The 23,952-nt window shown below is 37.7% G+C and overlaps 1 protein-coding gene across 16 annotated transcripts in view; it reads left to right on the top strand.

The window, feature by feature from the left end:
- The first annotated feature begins 2,443 nt into the window (after window positions 1-2,443).
- Window positions 2,444-23,952, top strand: part of POMGNT2 (protein O-linked mannose N-acetylglucosaminyltransferase 2 (beta 1,4-)) — a 28,200-nt gene continuing 6,691 nt past the window's right edge. The window contains exons 1-4 of one of the 16 annotated variants that reach the window (XR_015745756.1): window positions 2,444-2,916; window positions 5,143-5,200; window positions 7,761-7,874; window positions 8,248-8,635. The gene's annotated coding sequence lies outside the window, so the exon portion shown is untranslated. The other 15 variants (XR_015745757.1, XR_015745754.1, XR_015745755.1 and 12 more) reach the window with 15 other exon arrangements.

Genomic DNA, 23,952 nt, shown 5'->3' on the forward strand with positions numbered 1-23,952 from the left:
TTTGTGTTTGGTGGGGGCTGCACCAAGGGAGATTCATTCAATTTCATTGTACACATGTCGTGCATTGACAATAAAGGTTTGATTTGAAAATGAAATTCAGTGGTGAGAAAAGTAAGGTTTTACACTTTGTAATGCCTCGGTAAGACCAAAATTAGAATATTGCATCCAGTTTTGGTTGCCACAATATAAAAAAGATGTTGAGACCAGAAAGAAAGCCGAGAAAAGCAGCGAAGATGATTAGGGAGGACTGGAGGCTAAAACATATGAAGAATGGTGGCAGGAATTGAGTATGTCTAGTTTAATGGAAAGGACTAGGAGTGACATGATACCAATATTCCAATACCTAAGGGACTGCCACAAAGAAGAGGGGGACAACTTATTCTCCAAAGTACCTGAAGGCAGGACAAGAAGCAATGGATGGAAACTAATCAAAGAGAGAAGCAACCTAAAAGTAAGGAGAAATTTCCTGACAGAATCAGTGGAACAACTTGCCTCCAGAGGTTGTGAGTGCTCCAACACTGCAAGTTTTAAAGAAGAGATTGGAAACTATTATTATTACCTTTATTGTCAGAGTACAACATGTGTTCAATGAGATTGGCTGAGCCTCCCTATTTGTCTGAAACAAAGATCTCAGAGGTCCCTTCCAACTCTGTTATTCTGCTAAGATGTTTTGGGTCTCTCAAAATCCAATTCAGACTTTTCCCCTTAACTCCCCCCTTTCCTCTTTTGATGGCTGGACTCTCCATTTTGAATACAGATAGTGATGTTTGAGTCCAGCAAAAATCTACAGCATACGATTGAATCAGCCAAACTAGAAGCTGTGTCAATTCTCTCCAAAAATATTTGGCAATTCTGTAGTCCATTTTTACTTTGCCAAAAGTCATCAAGAGAAACTACTACCAGCACTTGCCTCACTGCTGCTCCTTCAGCTTCACATCCAGAGGTGGTATTCAGTAGGTTCTGCCCAGTTCTGGAGAACTGGTAGCAGAAATTTTGAGTAGTTCGGAGAACCGGCAAATCCCACCTCTGACTGGAAATATTACAGTAACCTTGCCCTGACACGCCCACCAAGCCACGCCCACAGAACCGGTAGTAAAAAAAATTGAATCCTACCACTGTCCACATCCCCTCTATCCTATGAAGATGAAACCTCTATCTTTCACTACTGCTCTGCCAGTTCCATTCTAGATGGGAATTCTTGGAATGGTAGTCACATCTGATCATTGTTTAATTCTTAGTGACCCAAATGGGAATTGCTGTGGTAGCCTTGTCTGAACAGTAGGAGGGAAATCAGCCATTAAAATGAAATAAAATAAAGTGCTTATTAGGAGGCTAGGAGCTTATGTGTATGTATCAAAACCAAACAAGCTGTGGGAGATGCAATACGCAGCTATTAAAAAGTAGTTTTCCCCAGATAAGCATCAAGTTATCAGGGCCAAACACTTCAGCGGTTAAAGGCTGACATTAATTTACTGGAAAGATACTTAACTATCTTATCACCATGGGAATATCTGAGTATGCATACAAACAGTAGCTAATATAAGGCAGCATCTGAAGACTCTGTTGGTTGCTCTTATTCATTTATTCAACAACAGGCCTGAATACTTTTTGATTTCCTGCTGAAAAATATTCCAAAAGAGCAACATTCAGAATTAGTCCAACCTCTTGTTATCTGTGGAGAAGGACAAAATGATCCTCCCACATTCCAGTAGATTGGCTGTTCCAACTTTGTTCAATTTCTGAGAAGGTACTAGAGCTGGTATTCAGCAGGTTCTGGCCAGTTCTGGAGAACTGGTAGTGGAAATTTTGAGTAGTTCAGAGAACTGGCAAATACCACCTCTGACTGGAAATTTTACAGTATCCTTTCCCTGCCACGCTCACCAAACCGTTAGTAAGAAAATTTGAATCCCACCACTAGAAGGTACAATATGTCTCATCACATTGGGAGGAGGCACTTAGTTTAGAAATATCTATGGGACAACTTAGGTGAAACGTTCACTTAAAGAGAGTTTTGAGAGTTTTTATTTTAACTTAAAAACACTGAGGAGAGAAAGATGAAATAGAAATAGCATAAGATATTTGGATTGATTACCCAGAGGCACTTCAGGGAACCCCCCTGGTTTTTAAGACTTTTATATCAATACCGTATGCCTGAGAGATTTATACAATGTTGCTGATAAGAATTGGCTCAGATTTTTAAAAACATCTTGTTGGCTAATTGTTCAATGTAATATCTGCCTACCAAAAGTAAGTTCAGTGGAATTTATATTTGGAATTTACTCCTATAGCTCTATAGTTTGAATTCTACATGAAGATTTCCGGCAAAATAAATAAGCTCCTCAGAGGGAGAAAGAGAGTACACGTATGTATATACACGTATGTATAACAATACACCATTGGTCAGAAAGAAAACTACAACCCCCAAGATGCAACGTGGCAGCCATGGCGGGACCGAGCATGAGCATAGGAGGGTCTTGCCTGGAAGCAGCGCCGGCCCAAGAGAAATGGTGATAAACAAGAGAGCGATTTAAACACTCGCTCTCGCGTAGGCAAAGGAGCAGCCGGAAGAATGACTCTCTTCCAGTGATTGCTGACTACCGCCGCTGCATCAAAGCTATGCGAGGCAAAGTTATGCGTCCCCAGTAGCGGGGCTGAGAGCCTATTGCTGCAACAGCAGGGCGAGAACTGCTGCAGTGTCCTAGAAAGCGTTGTAGGAGGTGAGGAGTGGCTGCTCTGTAGAGAGCCAGTTATTTTTGGGACGGGGACAGCAGCGGTGGTGAGAGAAAGAAGGGATTGAAGACAAACAGCACTTTTTCCCGACTGCAGAGTACGCTCTATGATTCATATTCAGATGTGCAAAGAAAGGCACCTTTTTAACTCCGCTCTTATTATTTTGATGGCATTCAAAATCAGAGGGTGAGTGAAAAGACTTGTCTTCTTTACGAGTCCTTTTAATTCTTCCTGGCCTTCTGTTCGTCCTAGGGGGACGTCCCCTCGGGATGAGCGAGTGCTTTCATGAAGTCTCCCAGTTATGTCCTTACATGGAGATTCGGGGTACTATAAGTTTAGGGATTGGAATTGATGTATGATAATGATATTTTGAATTTTCTTTATAAGCACAGCTTAGGGTAGGGTTGGGTTTAATTACAATCCCCTACCATATTTTTACATTTGGAAAATGCCAGCATTCAAAACAAAGCTTTTGAAAAGATAAATAAATCATGGGATAGTTCCTTGAGGTTTTCCTTGCTCCACTAAATCCAAAACACATCCACCAGCATATTCAAAAATTAGTAACCAACTCTTTCTTGAATGTATCACTCTACCCTTTCCCCAGGCGTTTCCAGATGTGTTGAACGGCAGCTTGTGTGCTTCCTAGATATGGGTGGGCAATGGGAGTTGCCCAACACCTTTGGAAAACATCAGATTGAAACTAGATTACCTGCAGTCAGTGTTGAGGTTCTGTAGTGCAGCGTTTTAAATATTAGACCTGATTTAAAATTTTACTATATTTGGATCCCATTGTATATTCACTTACACAGATTTCACGGTTGAGATTACCATATTAGATATCTTTAGAAACTATTTCTGATATTTACTAATTTCATATATCTGAAAAATTGGTTCCATAAATGAACCTTAAAACTGTTACACATTATGCCATATACTATGTTGTTGGATAAGATTTGTAAAAGATTTAACATAAGTAGTATGTTTATGTGCGAGATAACCAAATACGAAATGCAATGTACTAAAAAAAATGTATTAATAATTACCACATTAAAAACATGTGCTATGGCTGCACATTTTAAGCCATGCAGAAATAGTAGTTACTGATGCTGATAATATATTTGGCAGTATATCCTACTGAAAGTATATTTCAAAGTAAATATTGTCAACTGAGGCAAAACAAACTTAACTGCTATTCTCAGAGAGAAGATCTCTGAACTTCAGAATTTCCAGTTTAGAACTCAGTTCAATAGAAAATAGTGAATAAGCTGTAACCAAACTGTGATTTCTTAATTTTTGATTGACTTCAGTGCAGTAATAGAGGAGGTAGGGAAAGTCCAACATTCTTGTGTCTTTTTAAGAAAAAAAAAAAGCATGTACATTCCTTACATGTATATCTGTCAGAATGCATCCTCATTACTGTAACTGGTATTCAGTTGATTTTGTAACATATACACTATTAAATTCCACAGCCTACTTCAGGCCAGCGCAAACAACAGAAATTATAAGGTTTAAAACATGTTTTTTTTCCTCCCCATCATTGGATTTCTGGTTTGAAACTCTTAGGGATCTCTATTAAGGTAAAATTAAGTTTCCCCTGCCAGTCATGTTTGACTCTATAGGGCGGTGTTCATCTCCAATTTACAGCCAAAGAGCCAGCATCGTCTGAGGACACTTCGGTAGCCAGTATGATTATCACTGAAGGAACATGGAATGCTGTTACCTTCCCACTGAAATAGTATCTATTTATTAAGTTGCATTTTCATGCTTTCAAACTGCTAGGTTGGCAGGAACTGGGGCAAGAAACAGAAGCTCACTCTGTCACATGGTACTTAGGTCTCGAACTGCCATACTTCTGCTCGACAAGCCCAGTGTCCTTTGTTTGAATTAGCAATTTAAAAATACTAAATAAATTGTACAAGGTGGTGGGCTAAAGTGATCATTTATTCTATATGTGTGCATCTACTTCATTGCTTTGATTTAGCAGTAATATTTTAGCATAGTACAGTGTCTCAGAGGCTGAAAGTATTGCCCTTATGGGCCTCTTTGTGCATATGCATCCTTCTTTAGATATATAGCTCAATGCAAATGGGCTGCTTTAAAATAATATTAACATCACTTGTGCTTGCCTAAACAAAATATTTGATTTTATTGATCTCCTTTCCAGCAGCAAGTTAGGAAACCAGCAACAATAAAGGAAACAAACTGCCAAAATATATTTTTAAAAATTAATTATGTGGCCCTGAAGTATTGAACTGAAAGCAAAGCTGTATTTATTATTTTATGTTGCTTGTAGCCCTTTGGGAGGGGTGCACACCATGAAAGAGTGCCTGCTTTATATGCAAAAGTTGAGTCCCAGGATCTCTGGGTATTTATTTATTCATTAGGTTTTTATCATGTCTTTCTCCTCAGAGCTCTAATCTATATCTGCAACCCTTCTCCAATGTTAAATGTACAACAACTCTGCAAGGTGGGTTGGCCTGAGTGATACTGACCAAATATTCCATTGTATTAAAGCATGAAAAAATGTGTTTAAGGATGGCCTTTGTTAAAAATCCCTTGGGGGTTGGGGGAAGAAATATTGTCTTGTGCTTTGGTATATGCTGAATGTGTTCAGAAGAAACTGCAGTATTGCAGTTAGAATAATATGGAAAAACAAAATTCATTCTGGAACCTTTCAAACAAATGCCCATCATCTTCAATGCCTTTTATGCTTTAATAGGAAAGTCAGATATCTAAAAAAACACTGCTTATATAAGTCAACTCTATAATTGGACATTGTTAAATAGGAGAAAGATCTGATAAACAAAAATGCAGTCTTGTATTAAGATCTAGAATTGAATCTTTTCAGAGTTTGCCAAAACAAATTTTCACATCATATCTCATGCTTTCTATATATATAGTTTCTGATAAAAGTGGCTCCCGAAGAAGTTAACTTTTAGTTTAATATACTCTGTCTATGTATTTTCTAACAGTGTTGGAAGTTTCCATAAGCTGGGATCTTCCAGACATATAAGGTCCAACTTTTCCAAAATGTGTGTTCCAATGTAGAGTTGGCTACAGCTTCTAAAAACTGTGTTCCTACTGCCTCTAGAGGGCATGGTGGGGGAAAACAACTGATTATTATGGGTTTCTAGACATTATTAAAGGGATTTCAAACAGATTTCATATTTAGGAAGCTAATAAATATAAACAATGTCAAATTTGGCTCAGAGTAGATGAGATAGATTGAGCCACTAAAGCAGAGGTCCCCAACCAGTGGTCCTCAGATCACCAGTCCGTGGCACACCCGGGTGGAGGAGCTGCTCCAACCAATGGACATGTGACTAGAGCTCTGGATTATGGGACTGGCCAGGCAGCTCGTGGCGGGACTGGAAATCTCCGCCGTAGAGGGAGGAATGTGTAACTTGCAACTTTTCAGGAAGTACAATGTGTAAGGAGTAGTGCAGCCCTCGCTGCCCAGAACAAGGTAATAGTGCTGTTGCAGCAAAAGGGGGTGGGGGTAGCGGCACAGGCAGGCCAAAGCAATGCGTGTCAGCAATCTGAGACTCTTTCCTTCCCTTGCTATGGCTTCCTGTCAGCTGAATCCACACTTGCTGACCCCACCCCTCCCCTCCCAGTCACTCCTCGCCTGGCCTGAGAAGGGAGATTTGCTTCATATTCCAAAGCGGGAGCGAAGCTTCATCTTTTGCTGCATCTCACAGGCATTTCTTCTGACCGTGACATGCAACTTCCTCTCTTCCCCAAGATACTGGCTGGCCCGGTTGAGAGAGATGGGAGAGAGAGAGACAAAGAAAGAGATAAGAGAGAGAGAAAGAGATACAAAAAGAGAGTGAGAGATACTGAGAGAAAGAGAGAGATGAGAGATCCCGGTGTTTTGTTTTCTGTTGCAAATGACTCCATATGGCTCTTTGAGTGTTTAAGTTTGCAGAAACAGCTGACCAAGCTAAGTGCCTGAAGGACCCCATCCCGTCACTGGGAGTCCAGGCACAGCGAGCGGCACGCTGGATTCATATTAGTGATCTGCGGGATTTAAAATTATGAATTTGGTGGTCCCTGAGGTCCAAAAGGGGACCCCTGCACTAAAGCACTACCAATTTTCAAGTTGGTAATTGCTGTATTGTGTGTACTCCTTCACACAACACATCTTCATTAATTGCTATTGTAGCGGTGGGGGTGGGAAGAAAGGAAGAGGTTTTGGCAGGAAAGGAAGGTTTTGGTGGGAAAGGAAGAGAGAGAGGAAAGGGAGGCTTGGCTGGGGAAAGCTAGAAGGTAAGGAGGCCTAGGGAAAGGGAAATAAGAGGCCTAAGGAGGAAATAAAGAAAGAGGCATGAGGAATGTGAGAGGACAGAAGGCAATAGGGAGAATAGGAGAAGCTTCGGAGGGCAAGCCTGAGGGAAAAAGGAGTTTGAAAGAAAGGGAGGCAAGCAGATGAATCAAGGAAGGGGCAGAGGTTGTGGAAGGAGAGCCCAGCAGGCAGTGCAAGACAGAGAGAGAGGAGAGGGCGAGAGGAAGAATGGCCGACCAGCCACATGACATGCCTGCTGGGGAAAGATTGACCACCACTTCACCACATGACCAAGGCAAGTAGAGGGGCTTGAGCGAGGAACCAGTGTGGACCAGCTGCTAAAACGAGGGCCAGGAGAACCCGGATTCCAACGACCCTTGTGGGGATAGCACTACACTATATTTAGTGAAGAAACTGTTTCTAACTTTCCAGGCTTATACTCTTTCTCACTTTCTCACTTGCTCTTTCTCACATTTTATCAGGAGAAATAAGGCTGCTGCTCCTTATCTTGTAGTGAAAGGACATTGTTTATTCTGATAGCCAAGTCTTTCTATGTTGACCTCATTTTTGGAATGAATAATGCCTTTTACTACCCCCTAGTTTAAAGAAAAAAACATTTGGCATACTTCCTCTTGCTTGCAGATATCTCATTGTGCTGTATTTTGACTGGCCCTTTCAAAAGATTTTCACAAATGTGCACTACATTTTTTCTTTAATTTTTTCCTCTTATTTCTGTTGTCAGGGTAATGCTTCAGTACGAAATTAAATTATTGATAACAGGTGAATTTTCTTTAAACCAGGCAAATGGAAGCACATCTTTAATACCAAACAAAGTTCAAAGGAAGATGTTGAAGAGGTATTTACATAAGAAAAATATAGAGCTTTTTTCTTTCTGCATGCCAAATATCTTCATTTTCTAAATTATGGAATGTCTGAGTGATAAGGGTTATTTTTTTATTTTAACTTATCACTGCAGTTCTGATTATAAAATCATTATCATTTTAGAGCAATTTCAACTTCAAAGGAGGATCAAGCAGGTGATTACTTCAGTTAAAACCAACAAGCTATTTCCAGATTAAAACTAGTTAATTAAATCTCAGCAAGATCAAAAAGCCAAGTCAATGATAATTAATCCCATGGGTTTTTCTTGGATCCAAATTCAGCTAACTTAATCTGATCCAGTCCACTGAGTTTTAATTAAATATTTTTATATGCTATGCTTCACTTAGGATCATGTTTCCTATGTGAAGAGCATATTGACAATGCTCCTTCGAAGCGTTGGAATGTATGCCTTATTGAAAGATGCATTTGCACTTCTCCAGACTGCAGGCCCTGATGACATGAAACTATGTGGTAGCACTTGCCGATCTTTCTCACTCATATTAGAGAATGAGAATTGATGTGTGTCTTTGTTGCTTTTATCTTGAATTGCTACTTCTTTATTGTGTGAGAAATAAAAGAGCCAGAAGTAATCCTGCATATTCCAGTTTTCAATATGGTTCTGTAGCTATAGGACATCTTTGCTAACTTTTCAGACTCCTTGCTTCAAATGACTTGAAATGAATACTGAATGAATATAAGAGGTCTGACTATATCCCTTAATAGCTTCCATTATATTGTTTCTGTAGTCTATCTTTTGGAGATGATGGACAGATGTGGAATTTTAAGAATGATTTCAGGTATTCTGGCTAAATGGCTATGGGGGCTATGTGATTGTGCATTCACAAAATGGCTGCCAAATGGAACATGCATTATAAGAACTGGAGATGCCCATATGATAATGCCTGGGCAAAACATGGAGGAGCCACTATGTACAAATCTGCTGGACATCTGCCATTTAATGTCAAGCATGGCTTTGGAGAAAAGACGGCATTTAACTCAAAGGCAGAATGATTTTGAAGGAATGCCTTTGCAAAAAATTGAAATGTTCTATCCAGTTCAATAAATAGTTTGCCAAGTTTCTCTGAAGCATGATTAAAATCTCATTCTGTTGTGTCTTCCTATTATAGGTAGGAAATATGTAACAACAAGGATTAAAAAAGAGAATAGATAAAAGGAATGTCTAAATTGGAAAAAAATATCTGTTTTCAAAATTTTCTCTTTGCATGGGTTGATTATTTACTGAAAAATGTAAATATATTTTTAAGATTTATGTTTATTCAGGATGCTTGTAATATCACTTTTGATAGAACTCATGATGGTTCATGGTAAAATTTGGTAAAAAGCACAATTTAACTCACATAGTTATGAATGAGGCCATAAAAAAGTAAAGGTTTACAGTTGAATGAAATTTTTTGAATATTTATTTTTTGAATATTTATTAAATATTTTGAATATTTTTGTTCTTGCTACTTGATTTGATGTCCATTTATTATTTCTACTGGTATTTATTCCCTGAGTGGGAAGTGTTGCAGTAGCAAGGGGCAGGATTGTTTTATATATTGCTGAGTAACCATGCTCTGTCAGAATAACATGAAAGGTTTGGGGTATAGGGTATATTGTGCAATATGAATGAGGGAGACCAGTTCCCTCATTCAGAATCATCTCATTCTCTAATCAACATCTGCATCCGTTCTTCCATGGTAGGTATCAAAGTGTTTTTTCCATTTTTGTGCATACAATAGTCTTGCTACTGTCAACAAAGTTCCAATTTTTTTCTCCAGTTCTTTTTCCATTAGTCCCAAAAGGAAAAATTATGGTTTCATTTCTATCTCCATTTTCAGGATTTTCTATATTAAAGTGTGAATCATACTCCAAATTATTTTTTCTTTGTCACATGTCCACCATAAATGATAAAAAGTCCCTTCTTTATTCTTACATTTCCAACATTCATTTGACATACCTTTAGATAGCTTATCTGGTGTTAAATATCAGCGATACATCTTCTTACAAAAATTCTTTTTTAAATTATAATTTAATGTAAATTTTAAACCCTTCATCCACATATTTCCCCATTATTCAAACATCACATTATATCCAAAATTCCTTGCTCACTGAAGCATACAGTGTTTTACATGTTCATTTTCTAAGTTTAGTTTCAATAACATTTTATAAATTTTAGAAATAATACATTCATCATTGCCACATAATGAAAATTCCAGTTCATTTTTGAAAAATCAAATCTATAACACTTTTTATCTAATTTAAACCTTTCAGTTGCTAATAAGTAAACCAATGGTAAGCCTAACCTTCTGATTCAACTTCTTCCTTCGGGTTTAGTATTGGGTCATCAGAATTGAAAGATAACATTTTGGAGTTCCGGTTTGCAGGGCTTTGGAGGCAGGCAGGAATCCGCAATCGTGTGCGATTTCTGCCTGGGCTCGCCGCTGGAGCGTCCCGAGCCAACTGCCTTCGGGGCTAAGCCACCCCATAGAGGTGGTGAAGACGGGGGAGACCCAGCAGGGTTTGAGGGGAGCCACACCTCTCCTCCTCAGCTGGCTAAACTCCCTTTCCCAAAGGCGGTAAGAGCGGCGGTCAGAAATGGCCGCCTCAAAGAAGCACTCAGCCGGAAAAGAAAGTGCAGGAGGAAGTTAAGAAGTGAAAGTTTTTGGCTGACCGGGACAAAAAGTAACAACCAAGGTACCCTGGAATTTAAATTTTGCAAAAGATAAATCGCTCCCAAAGAAGAGTCGGAAGCAGCGAATGAAAGTGAAAAGGGAAAGTTTTTTTTTATTCACTCTCCTTCCTCATGCTGATAACGAGAAGATCTGAATAAAGAAATCAGAAAAATCCGCTTTGGCACCAACAGGTAATTAAACTGGAAATATAATTAAATGCCAAAGGGACAATAAAGATTTCTGAACACTAAAAAATCCTTTTTTTGCTATAAGTGGGAAGGGAGAGGAAAATAATAAGGGCAGGACTTGGAAGGAGGAGACTGCTTGGAATTCAAAAGAATTTAAAGTTAAATCTTAACAAGACTTCTAAAGGATACATTTTAACTGGAACTTTGTAACTAAATAGTAACCCCAAGAAGAGAAAGTGAAAAAAGAAGAAAGTTTTAAAAGAAATAGCTTGTGTGTATTTGGATTGCTTGGTGATTTTGGGACTTTTGGAAATCATATTTGAATGACTAAAAACAATTGGGTGGTTTTTAAAACAAAAACAAAAAACTCTACAATGGCATCACCTCTGGATGAACTGAATGAACTGGATGAATTGAAAATCTAATTTAAAAAATATAAAGAAGAGGAACAAGAAGGGAAGGGCTCCTTTGGCTCCATTTTTCAATTCTTAGAAATGGCGATTGGTGTCTATAAGAAACAAGAAAAAACTGCGCAACAAGATTGGGACAAAGAAGAAGCCATTTTTAATGAACAGTAATTCTATCTGGGGAAGAAAAGGGAAAGGGGGGAAAGAGAATGGAGAATTTAAGACCTAAAAAGACAGCCAAAAAAGGGAAAAATAATGTGAAAAAGGATATAATGCTGGAAAGCAACAGAAAAGGGGAATACAGAAGAGGAAATGGAGGTGGAGAGATGGGGTAAAAGGGGAGAGAGAAGAAAGGGAAAAAGGAAGGGAAGAGAAGTTACAGAGGTTTGGAGCAAGATGTAAAGAAACAGGATTTATTCAGAGATAATGGTTGAAAATTTAACTGAAAAAGGGATTCTGTAAAGGTACATAAGATTGTATTGTTATATTTGTAATAGAAATAATGTTAGAAAATTGGAAACATATGATTAAAAAGTGGAATAAAATAGTTAGTGTAATTTAGTGAAACTTTTGTGAACAAAATAAACGAAATGAAATAAATGAGAGATTTGAACTAGGAAGGAATGGGAACATTTTAACTACTCAACGTTTTATAAAATATAAGTGAAGTGAGAGGGAAGTAATTATGGAAAGTTTATAAGTGTTTCCATAGAAATATGATACTTATTTGAAAAGTAATGTGTAAAATGTTCAAGATTTAAATGAATATTAATATTAATGATAGAATCGAATTGGTATGGATTGTTGTTTTAATTATGTTATATATTTATAATTTTTTTCTTTTTAAAAATACATTGTGTAGTTTTAGAATGTACCAAGCAGAATCTGAATGGAAGTTATGTATTATATTAAGTGTTATAATTTTAGGGAAAGATATAAAGGCGTCATACTCCAATCAGTGATCACAGGAGAAATTTTGCTTAATGAGGAAAGATAATAGACAGCTGAAACAGGACAGACAAAGAATATAAAGTATGATGATTTGAATTGAGATGAAATAAATAAAATAAAATTAAGAAAGTTGAAAGAGGAGAAGTTATATAGAAAATGTAGAATGGTAATAAGATATGGAATGGAATATAAAAATGAGCATGAATTTGAATTTGTGTCTGCACGAAGAGATGTAACCCGGGATCAGGCTGCTTTCAAAAAAGATTTTTTATGTTCTATGTTTTGTTTGTTTATGTTTGTTTTTAAAAAATCAATAAAATTTTCAAAAAAAAAAAAAGAATTGAAAGATAACATTTTACCATACGTCAACCAATCTGGCTTTGCCATCATTTCTTTTCTTAAAAAAGCTTCCTGCGGTGACACCCAGAGAGGTAAAAATTGTGTATAGTTCAGATTGACAGCCAGTTGTTTGTAGGGGTCAGTGAAAAATATGTAAGCCAGCTCTTCTGTTCCCAGGAATGGGCTACCAACAGTCCTCTTGGTGTATATACCTTACCTCTACATCTCTCACCTCATCACTTATCCTAATATAAATAGGCACCAATTATTGTCAGAGCCTTCTGAAATATGCTTTCATCGGAAAGTTGATTCAACTAAACCAGCCTCGTCCAATCAAGCATTTTCCAGACATATGAAGATTCCTAACAGCATTGCTAAATTCTGGATTGCCAAAGATGGGGTAACAACTTTAAGGTGATTTCAGGACTTTAATTAAGTTATGTATGAGACCATTTCATTAGGCAAAATATGGTTCTACCATATCTTATTTAATGATAGTAGCACAGCAACCCAATCCTGTTCCCCAAGCAGTGGACTAGTAGCTTAATAGTACTGTGACTACATTTGAAAATCAAATTTGGAGCTGCACTGAGGGAGTGTTTCTGCTTTCCCAACCCACCTAAAGCAATGTTATTAATGTTCCATTATATTCTCTGAACTGCTTAACGTAATATGAAAGTTTCATCTCATGCTTTTTGTCCCTGAGGCTTTAGTGATGAATAAAGTTAAGTAAATAAGACAAGAAACCTTTCAAATACATTTGACTGCAGAGACCCAGTCCTGATGAGTATACAGACATTCCCTAACATAGCCTGCAATTTTCTGGCTGTCGGGTTGGAAAAGAGACCTTGTTAACACTTGGCTTTAAATTGCTGCATATGGATGCCTAATAGATTCAGAGATGCTCATTCCAAAGGGGTTTTGAGCTCTCTTTTCATCATGTATTGTGATCATGCTGATTCCAAGAAGTATATGGTGCTTTTTAGATTTTACCAACCAATAGCTGTCTCTGCATTCTGTGTCTCAAACCTAATCTTCATTCCAGCGATGGAAGATGGAAGGTGACATTTTGTGCATTTAGATATCAGCTGTTGCTTCACTTATTACTGGCTTCATTTTTATACAATCCTTTTTAAAGATCGGTTTAAAATCAGCACTGATTTCCACAACCTTTTTTCTCATGAAACACAAAGCTTTTGTTTGTAATTCCCTGACATATGCAATGGTTAACATAAATTTCCAGAGACACTTAAAATATGGACTTATTTTTTACATATAAATAGATTTGATGTGCATAATTTTATTCCATAATGTCAACTTTCTTTTTTTTTAAAAAAGTATAAATACTGTATTATATTATAAAATGTGCAAAAGCACATCCCTTTGCAGGTACTTCTTTCACAAGCCTTTATGGTGTGGGGGTGGGGTAGGGGGTATATGGGACAGTTTTTGCTCAGAAGAAAGTGAATTATATCCAATGAAGTTATGCATCCTAAAGTGAAGTTGCAAATTGATTCCAAGTTAATTTACAATCAATTTCTTTTACAACTGTAAAATGGGAACTCAGTTTTTAAAAAACAACAAAAAAGACTTTCCATATAACTCTTTTTAAACAAGCACACCTTAAAAACCAACTAAGCAGTGTATTTCTGGAAAGCCAATCCAGACCAAGACTAGGATGATATTTAAAATAATGCATGACGTCAAAATAGAGAAGCACTTTAGCACAGTTCTTTGTGTCACAGCTAAATTGAAAGGGATGTTAAAAATATTCCATATACAACCTGGATCTGTTCAAGTAGTAAGGGTATCATTGACCCAGCAGCTCCCTTGGTTTTCCTACAAACTTTAAAACTCCCTTTTGATTAATTTTGCTCAAATTAATTTCATCTTCCTTTAAATTTGGTAAATATTGCAAAATGTTGTTTTATTGCAGTTAGTATTCTTTTTAGTTCTGTTAGTATTCCTTTTTAGTTCTGTTCCTTACTGTTAACTCTTTTTATTAAACTTATTATTTTAGTATTCATTGTGAGTTACTCAGGATATGCTGCACGTGAAAGTCAGCTATTAAGATCTGACAAGAGATGATAGAGATAGATAGATAGACAGACAGACAGACAGATAAACACAGAGTGGGGGGGTGTACCGTGTTTCCCCAAAAATAAGACCTAGCCTGATTTTTAAGCATGCATCTACTTTTAATTTTTAATTTTAATTTTTAATCCCACCAGAGGCAAAAATACTTTAGACCACTGCTACACAACAGTAAAAGATGCTTATAAGTCTTTACCACGAGCAGGGGACATTCTGACACTGCATGATTCACCTTGTACCTGCCTACGGACAAAGACTTAAAACCATTAAACCAACAATTAAATAAGTGAAGACTTAGTCGGATGAGGCAAAGCTGAAACTCCAGGCCTGCCTTGATTGCACTGATTGGAATGTTTTTGAAGATGCCTCTGCAGACCTAGATGAGCTCACAAATACTGTAACATCATATGTCAGCTTCTGTGAAGACTTATGTATACCAACAAGGAACCTGCAAATATATAGTAACAATAAACCTTGGTTCACAGCTAAACTTAAGCAGCTACGTCGTTCCAAAGAGGAAGCCTACAGAAAAGGTGACAGAATGCTATACAATCAGGCCAGAAACGTATTAACAAGAGAGATCAGAGCAGCAAAAAGAAGCTACTCTGAAAAGTTAAAGAATCAATTATCAACAAATGAACCAGCAAACGTGGAAAACTCTTAAAAACATCACTGGCTTCAGCAAACCTCCTTCCCAGGCAGAAGGAAATCAACAACTAGCAGATGACCTGAATGTGTTTTACTGCAGGTTTGAAAAGAAACTACAGCCACCTATCTCTACAACCCACATCTCAAACACACCAACAACAGCCAAGCCTCCTACAACTGGCCCCAATCCATTGGGCTCGCAACCTCTGGTGATCACAGAAAAAGAAGTGCAAGATCTATTACACAGACAGAAGCCAGGAAAAGCACCAGGGCCAGACAAGATAACTCCTTGCTTAAAAATCTGTGCTGACCAATTGGCCCCCATCTTCACCCAAATCTTCAATAGATCACTAGAGATGTGCTATGTTCCTTCCTGCTTCAAACGTTCTACCATCATCTCAGTGCCAAATAAGCCCTCCATCAAGGAACTGAAGGACTACAGACCAGTTGCTCTAACATCTGTAGTTATGAAAATCTTTGAAAGGCTTGTGCTGTCCCATCTGAAAACCATCACGGATCCGCTGTTAGATCCCATGCAGTTTCATACCGAGCAAATAGATCGACAGATGATGCTGTTAACATGGCTCTGCATTGCATGCTACAACACCTTGAATCTCCAAATACCTACGCAAGGTTCCTCTTTGTAGACTTCAGTTAAGCATTCAATAGCATCATTCCAGACACTCTTCTAAGTAAATTAAACCAACTAGCGGTACCTGAACACACTTGTAAGTGGATCATAAGCTTCCTAACAGACAGGAAGCAGCAGGTGAAGCTAGGCGGAATCACTTCCTATACCTGTACAATCAGCACGGGCCCCCCAAGGCTGTGTGCTATCTCCACTTCTCTTCTCCCTATATACCAATGACTGCATCTCAAAACGATCCATCTGTTAAAATACTGAAGTTTGCTGATGACACAACAGTGATTGGTCTCATTCAAGACAATGATGAATCTGCATACAGACAGGAGGTTATACAACTTGCCTCGTGGTGTAACCGGAACAATCTGGAACTGAACACACTAACAACCGTGGAAATGGTGGTAGACTTTAGAAGAAACCCTCCCATATTACCACCTCTTACAATACTAGACAACACAGTATCAACAGTAGAGACCTTCAAATTTCTAGGTTCTACTATATCACATGATCTAAAATGACCTAACATCAAAAACGTCATCAAAAAAGCACAACAAAGACTTCCGGTTTGTCGGCTTTGCGAGCGGCAGGGATTTGCGATCCTGCGCGATCCCTGCTGCGCTAGCTGCTTTGATGCCTCCGATCTATTGATCTGAGGCTGGGGCTGCCATGAAGAGGCAGCCCAAGATAGGAGGGATCCGGACAGGGGGTTGGGGTCTTTGCAGACCCCTTCCCACCCGGCTTAACCCTCTTTCTCAAGGGCGGTGGAGCGGCGGTCTGTAATGGCCGCCACAAAGAAGCTGACAGCTGGACAAGATCGTGCTGGAGGAAGAGAAAGTGCTGAAGCGAAAGTTTCTTGGCTGAACTGGACTATAAGATACAAGTAATACAAGTATTATCCTGAAAATTCGGATTTTTTGAAAGATATTTTGTTTCCAGAAGAGATTTACAAGCGGCAAGTGAAAGTGTTTTAGAGAAAGTTTACTCTCCTTCCACATGGATTTAACAAATGGATATTGAAAATCCTGCTATTTTATAGAAGGTAAAAATTTAAAGCTTTCTGTTATAAGTGGGAAGGAGAGGACAAAAAGAAAATTTTCATTAAGATTTTGCTGGAGGAGATGCCTGGAAGATTTTGAGATTGGAAGTTAATTGTAATGAGACTTTAAAATACAGATTGGGTTTTTTTTTTCCTTTGCCAACTGATATTACCCCAGGAAGAAAAAGTGTGAAGAACTTTGTGTTTTGTTTGGACTGTTTGATGACTTTGGGATTTTGGGGGATTGTTTTAAGTCTTGAGTTATCTTGGTTGTTTTAAAAAGAAGAAGAAGAGAAAAAAGAAGAAGAAAAGGTTTATAATGGCTTTATCTGTTGATGAACTGAGAGAGGATAAAAAAGAAGGTAAAGACGGTGTGAGAGAAATTTTTTGCTTTTTAGAAATGGCGCTTGCTACTTATCAACAAACATAGCAATTAATGGAGGATACAGAAGAAGAAGAAGAAGAAGAAGAAGAAGAAGAAGAAGAAGAAGAAGAAGCCATCTTTAATGAGTCTAAAGGACATAAGACTTAAAAAGAAACATCCAAGAAAGAGAAAAATAAGATGCATAATCAATATACTGTTAGAAAGCAAAAGAAAAGAGAAATGTAACAGAGGGGGGGAGCGAAGGGGGTAAAAGACTAGATGGGATAAGATAGGAAGGAAGAAGGGGGAAAAAAGCCAAAAAGGTATGAAATAAGGTGTGGAGAAGAAATCTTTTTTTATGGATAATGGGTAATGCATAACTTTGTTTCAAAATGTTTCTGCAAGGTACATGATAGTATTGTAGTATTTGTATGAGAATTAGAAAATTAGAATTTTATAAGGCTTAAGTAAAGATTAAAATATTAAAGGTTTAATAATGATAGATTTTAAGATTTAATAAAATATTAAAAGGAATGTCTAAAACATTTAGTTTAAGTATAGAGTTTAATTGACTATTGTGTGGATGTTCGTACGAACTTATTATTATGGTATTTGTTTTTGAAATAGATAATTGGAATGCTATGAGATTTAATGTTTAATTATATATTTAATTACTTTATGGATTTACTATTTTAGTAAGTAGAATGTACTAAGCAGAATTAGATAGGGAATTAGATGTTAATGTAGGGGAGCCGATGGAAAGGCATCATACTTCGATTAGTGATTTCAGGAGAAATATTTTTTTTCTAATATGAATGAGATAAATGGATAATTGAAAAGAATGGACAAAAGATACAAATACAATGATTTAAATTAAGATGAAATAAATAAAATAGAATTAAGAAGAGTGGAAAGCGGGAGAAGTTATAATAAAGATATAGAAGGGTAATAAGATAGGTAATGGTATATAAGTTGAACATGAATTTAATTGAAGTCCATACAAAGAGAGGTAATCCGGGGCCAAGCTACTTTTTAAAAAGAAGTTTTCTGTTTTTGTGTTTTGTGTGTGTATGTCTGATTGAGATTTAATAAAACCTTGGGAGAAAGCGAGAGGAATATTTGTAAACAAGGCAGAGGGAAATATGAATATGATGAGTATAAAATGGATAAATATAGAAGAAATGTAATTGAATAAGAGTAAAGAGAAATAATGAGAAATTTGCTAAAAAATATTTAAGTGGAAATGGGATATATTAGAATTGTATTGTATAAAACAATGTTTTATTTGCCTTGTAAAATTTATAATGGAAAGAGGTTCAATGTCTTTAATGTTTAATGATGCTTTGTTTGTCTGTAAAATTAATAAAATTTGTTTTTTTTTTAAAAAAAAAAAAGCACAACAAAGAATGTTCTTTCTGCGCCAACTCAGAAAGCTCAAACTGCCCAAGGAGCTGCTGATACAGTTCTACAGAGGAATTATTGAGTCTATCATCTGCACCTCTATAACTGTCTGGTTTGGTTCTGCAACCCAACAGGACAGACACAGACTTGAGAGGATAATTAGGACTGCAGAAAAAACAAATTATTACCCACCTGCCTTCAATCGAGGACCTGTATACTGCACGAGTCAAAAAGAGGGCTGTGAAAATATTTACAGATCCCTCACATCCCAGACATAAACTGTTTCAACTCCTTCCCTCAAAATGACGCTATAGAGCACTGCACAACAGAACAACTAGACACAAAAACAGTTTTCCCCCGAAAGCCATCACTCTGCTAAACAAATAATTCCCTCAACACTGTTTAACTATTTACAAAGTGTACACTACTATTACTGTTAATCTTCTCATCATTCCTTATCACCCATCCCCTCCCACTTGTAATTGTAGGACTGTAACTTTGTTGATTGTACCCTATGACTATCATTAAGTATTGTGTGTTATGATTCTTAATTCTTAACGAATGTACCTTTTCTTTATGTATACTGAGAGTATTTACACCAAGACAAATTCCTTGTGTGTCCAATCACACTTGGCCAATAAAGTATTCTGTTCTGTTCTATTCTATTCTATTCTATTCTATTCTATTCTATTCTATTCTATTCTATTCTATTCTATTCTATTCTACTCTACTCTACTCTACTCTACTCTACTCTACTCTACTCTATTCTAAAAGCCCTACCCAAAAATAAGCCATGGCCAGCACAGGAGGCAGCCCAATCATGTATCCCCTCACAAACATGGGCAGCAATCCCTGAGGCGTGATGGCTCCTTCTCTTCCCCAGTCACCTCATGGAGGCTTGGCCCCTTAATTGCAGCCCTGTGGATCAGCTGAGCCAGCAAGGACTGGGAGCTGCCTCTCATTCTATCTTTGGGGGTGTTATCAGTGCACTTTTGCCAGCCCAGGCCCTGCCCATGGTGCCAGGCAACCTTGCAACCAAGGATCCCTCTCTTTTGCAACTCACCTTGTGTCTCTGAGCAGGCAGCGGCCACGGTTTGTGATCTGCATCTCAAGCAAAATCAAACCATGATGAATGAGGCATCTTCAACAAGCAGCTCCGTGGCGGCCCTGCAGTGGGATTGATGGGGGGAGGAGGGAAGGAAGATTGCCCCTTTCTCCTTTGCACCCCCAAATCCCATCTTCCCTGGCCACCAAAGCCACTGAGGGAACATTTTTTGGGATGTGTGTGTGTGTGCAGAGCTGATGGGGTAATGAGCAGGGGGCGGGATCTAATTTAGTGAGTATGGTGGAGCAGGCAGGCAGAAATGCAGGCACCCCTCGGATCTTGTTGACTGCCTTGTTCATTAGTTTCACTTTGCTTGAGATAGGGGAGAGGGAGAAATATTGGAAGTGCCTGCACAATGGGCAGACACGATGAGGAAAACTCTTTCATAACGTGATCTGCGGATGGGGGTGGGGATTTTCCTTTTCTTCCTCCTTTCCTTGGGGATGATTTATGCAAGAACAAAGCAAACCCATTCTGTCTAACTGTATATCTACAGGCTGGCGGAAAGTGGATTGGGTGAGCTACAGCTTTGGCAGCCCAAAAGAAAATAAGACCGGATCTTATTTTGGGGGAAACACAGTAGGTAGGTAGGTGGGTAGGTAGGCAGATGGTTGATAGGTAAATAGGTAGATGATAGACAGGCAGATGTGGGTGGGTGGGTGGCGTGGAGTAGAAGAAAGGTCCAGAATAGTGCAAGCAGTAGTATTTTGGACAGAGTGAGGTAGAACAACTCTACAGCAACAATCAGAGATTAAATCCAATCTTTCAAACACAGGCATTCACTTAATTAACTGATTCACAAAGAATAGCTTGTTTGAAATGCAGTGAAAACTGTGCACAGTGTTTTAAATGTGGTTACACTGTAGATTTAGGATGATTGAATCTCAGCATTATGTGGAACTCTAAAGGACTGACTCTCCAGGAGATGGACTTTTAAGCTATCCTGATAGGTGATTTTCACATTTTATTATCCAGTCTCTTTCCCAGGGATTACTGACATAGATTTCTTCTTTCACAGCAGTGGCATATGCTGTGCTCTCACAGAGCTATCCACATTAACTCCAATAATTCCATCTTATTTATGCGTCATCAGTGATACTGAATCAGTGATTACCAAAGTCAGGGGTTCATTTCCCAGCATGCATCTCTTTACACTAATCTAAACTGCATCATTTGCCATTGTATTTCCTAGCACATTGGATGTTGCAAAAGGTCAATGTGCAGCCTGTTGTTGATCTGTCCATCTACTACTGCACTTTCATTTCAGTTCAGTGAAGCCAGCATAGTCAGATAATGTAAGGAATATGGCCATAAGGGGGCATTCTGTTTCTAAAGATGAAAACAATCTGTTTGACTGTTCAGATGTTAGCAGGCATGTTCAATGTTTTTTGTAGTGAATGTACATAGTTGTGTGCTTATCTTCTTGTTAAGCGTTTTTAAAGAAAAAAAACCTAGCGAAATTAGATTTCCTAATGATGAGAATTATTACTGTGACATAAATTCATAGATTGAATCTTTCACACACCCCTTTTTTTTATCCGAACCTGGATAGTATAATCCTGGGAAGGTTAGATTATTTTCTCTTTCAAGCTATTTTATTAAGCTTTTAGAAAAATAGCAATGTCTTTCTCTCCTTCAATAGGACTATTCATTTATAATTCTTGTCTGTTTCCTGTTCTTTAAGGATTGATTGATCCCGATGATTGAAATCCTTTAGAAACCATTTATACTCACTTCCTTGCTGAAAGTATACCCAGGTCTTGCTAAATGTGGGCAAGAGATGTTTAAGAATGTGTGATTTTTGGCTATCTAACAGATTAAGTGCTTATGTGCATACAGCACATTATCTTCTCTGTTCTCTGTATATTCATTTGATATGTTACATAAAGGTCACTATTAAGCCAATTTTGACAACATCAAAATAAAGAGATATCCAATGGCTGATCAGTCTTCATTCTCCTGCCTAAAATTCAGTACCTCGATTCTAAAACACACCTGATAGATCCAAAGTCATTGAAAGAAAATAGATCAACCAGTTTCCTGCCCTCACTTGTCTTGCTGGACTGTTCTCTTTTCTTCATTTCAAACCTATTGTTTCTCCTGTTAATCTTCCCTTAGTTTCTTCTTATTTTTTCTGGCTACTGATTGGGATTGTAGGAGTTAATAGTCCAGTATTTCTACAGGCCACAGTAAGGGCTATTGCCCACTTCCCCTAATTTTTGAATTGTTGTATGCAGAAATTAAGTTTTTTAAAAAGACTTTCTATCCCATCTTTATTATTTCCATAACTAAGATAGTCACCATTATATTTATACCCTTATATTCTTTCCTCGGAATTCTCCACAACAATTGTGTAAGGGGGATTGACCTGAGAGAGTGACTGGCCCAATTCACCCAGTCTTTTTTATATCAACTAGAATTACCATATAGCCATCAATAGATTTAACCATCAAGACTAGCAGTTTTTCTTTACTGGTTTTTCTGTACACAGTCTTTACTGGTTCCAGGACTTATTTGGACTGTAAATTCCTTGTCAAAGAGAATTGGATTGTATTTTGACACATATATATTAATTCTTGTTTATCTGATATCACTAAATCCTCTGTTTTGACATAAATGGGCAGCTAGTTACAAAAATGAATCAATGATTGCTTAATTATTGCTTTTTCAGAGAAATACTATTTTAGATTTGCTCCTGCCTTCAAACAAAACAAGCCAGAACATTTTTTCATTATGGATAACAGTTTGGATCAAATTAGGATATTAAGTTATGGTTCTGAAGTTGGATCAAATGCTAGTTTTGGTGCTTAAAGGTCCCTTGAGGTCTCTTGGATTTCATCTTTCATCATCCTCAACCTATGTTCCCATGTTGATTGCAGGTTTTTCTACCCACCCGTCCATTTCTATGGGGTCACTTGCACTCTATTTCTGAAAGGTTGCAATCTAAGGTAATCTTTCTGAAAGGTTGCAATCTTAATCTTTGGCAGGAGTAGTATGCTTGTATATACTGATGTGTGTGATTTGTAGCAAAATAGCCTGATATCTTAACAATATAATTCTTGGAGAAAGAGTATAGTGTTGTTGTCTTGGACTGATTCTCCAATGGTTTGAGATAGCATAGCTTTTATAAAGAGCCAGGAGATCAAAATGGATAATTTCTTTTTTAATTTATTTTTTTTACTAATGTTCCATTTTTCTGCTAGCCTTTTATTTTGTCGGATCTGTATGCATACATGCCTGCTCGCCTGCCTCTCCTTTTAATTGCTCCAAAGCATAACAACTTTCTGTCCAGTTCCCAGCCAAAAAATGTTCCCTGGTAAACTGTTTCAATCTCCTTGCCCTCTGCAACTATTCAGGAACCCTACAGTGATTACCCAGTTGCCCTCAGGGAGAAGAGTCAGCTGGAGTAATAGGCCAGCCTGACAGATGGAGCTCACTCAGAGACCCACCCCGCCTCCAGAAGGTGTGAAGAGGATCCCTTTGGAGTTGTAGAATGAAACACAAGCTCCTGCTTTTACTGCTCTAATGCTGATGATTGGAGTGGATAAGGAGGGTTAGTGGAGAAAATTGCTGAGGATCCTCTTTAGGGGATTTCTCTTTCTCTGCTGATAACAAAAGCAGGAAAGGGTAACCAGTGTCAAATGCTCAGATATGCATTTTGTATATGGTTGTAACTTTAATCTGCATGTATTTTTATTTCCGCAGCTGTTTGAAATGATGAAAGTTTCCTTGGTGAAAGTTAATAAGAGTTAATACTATTTGAGATGTACTGATTTGCACATGCAGTTCTTCAGTTCTGCTCTCTGTTTGGGCTGTTTTTAATACTGTACTTTAATGTTTTGTTGATGTTTGTATATGTGTGTATGTTATGTTCTCATTATAGAGCTTTTCACTGAGTCACTTGTACTTCTTCTGCAAATTGAAAGAAGAATAGTTCAAAAGTCTGGGTCGGGATTTTTGGTTTTCTATGGTCAAATTTTATTCAATAGGTAGAGATTATTGTTGATTCACAACTATAGTGCTCCAAAGATGTTGATCAATCCTGTTACCCCCAGTTAATACAGCTTCATGGAAAGTAATAGGAGTTGTAGTCTAATTCATCTGGAAGGTATCCAATGGCTTTTAAGCTGATGTGACATCCAATCCTGTGAGGCCTTGGGGCAAATTTAGTGAATAGGAAACAGACTTAAATGTTGCCATA

The sequence above is a fragment of the Notechis scutatus genome, chromosome Z (genome assembly GCF_049901735.1).
Source record: "Notechis scutatus isolate UNSWTSFEM ecotype Mainland chromosome Z, rNotScu1.2, whole genome shotgun sequence".
NCBI lineage: Eukaryota > Metazoa > Chordata > Lepidosauria > Squamata > Elapidae > Notechis > Notechis scutatus.